The following is a 601-nucleotide window of genomic DNA, read 5'->3' on the forward strand; positions in this document are numbered from 1 at the left end:
CCCCCCCGGAGCCGTGCCGAGCCGTCAGGTAGCGGACGGAGCTCGGCCCGCGCTCGCAGCCCCATTTGGCGGAGGGGGGAAGCGAGATGGAGGCGCTCCGGACCTCTGCACTTGACGTGAGGCTGCGACGGGTCCGCCTCAGCCCCGGCGCCGGGCTTCCCTCTGCGGGAGGGAGAGAGCAGCGGACGCCGCTCCCAGGCCCGCGCTCTCACTCTCTTCTCGCTCGTTGCCTTTTTTTTCTTTTTTCTTTTTTTTTCTTTCCCTAACCGACAGACGCACGGAGCTCCGAGCTGCCGGGCTCGCTCAGACCGTCATGGCTACGAGAAGTGCGCTGCCGGTCAGAAACACGCGATCCCGGGGCTGCCGGCTGAGCGCCGAGCGGTGCGTGAGACACCGCACGCTGATAGCGCGCCCGTGTGCGGCTGCTTGCGCCTCAGCTCCGAAGCTCGGGATCACTATAGAGCCAACTCTTTTTTTTTTTTTTTTTTTTCAAAAAAACATTTTCTAAAAAAAAAAAAAAAAAAAAAAAAAAAGAAATGGTCTTTCCTCACGTATTTTTTTTTTTTTTTTTTCTTTTTTTTTTGAGTATAAATGATTGGCC

The 601-nt window shown here is 55.6% G+C and overlaps 1 long non-coding RNA gene across 11 annotated transcripts in view; it reads left to right on the forward strand.

Moving 5' to 3' along the window:
• LOC122171646 overlaps positions 1–601 on the forward strand; it is a 60907-nt gene that overhangs the window by 1498 nt on the left and 58808 nt on the right. The window lies entirely within an intron of this gene.

This window comes from Centrocercus urophasianus, unplaced genomic scaffold, assembly GCF_019232065.1.
Source record: "Centrocercus urophasianus isolate 14NV4802_14NV808 unplaced genomic scaffold, USGS_Curo_1.0 seq_9, whole genome shotgun sequence".
In the NCBI taxonomy this organism is placed as follows: domain Eukaryota; kingdom Metazoa; phylum Chordata; class Aves; order Galliformes; family Phasianidae; genus Centrocercus; species Centrocercus urophasianus.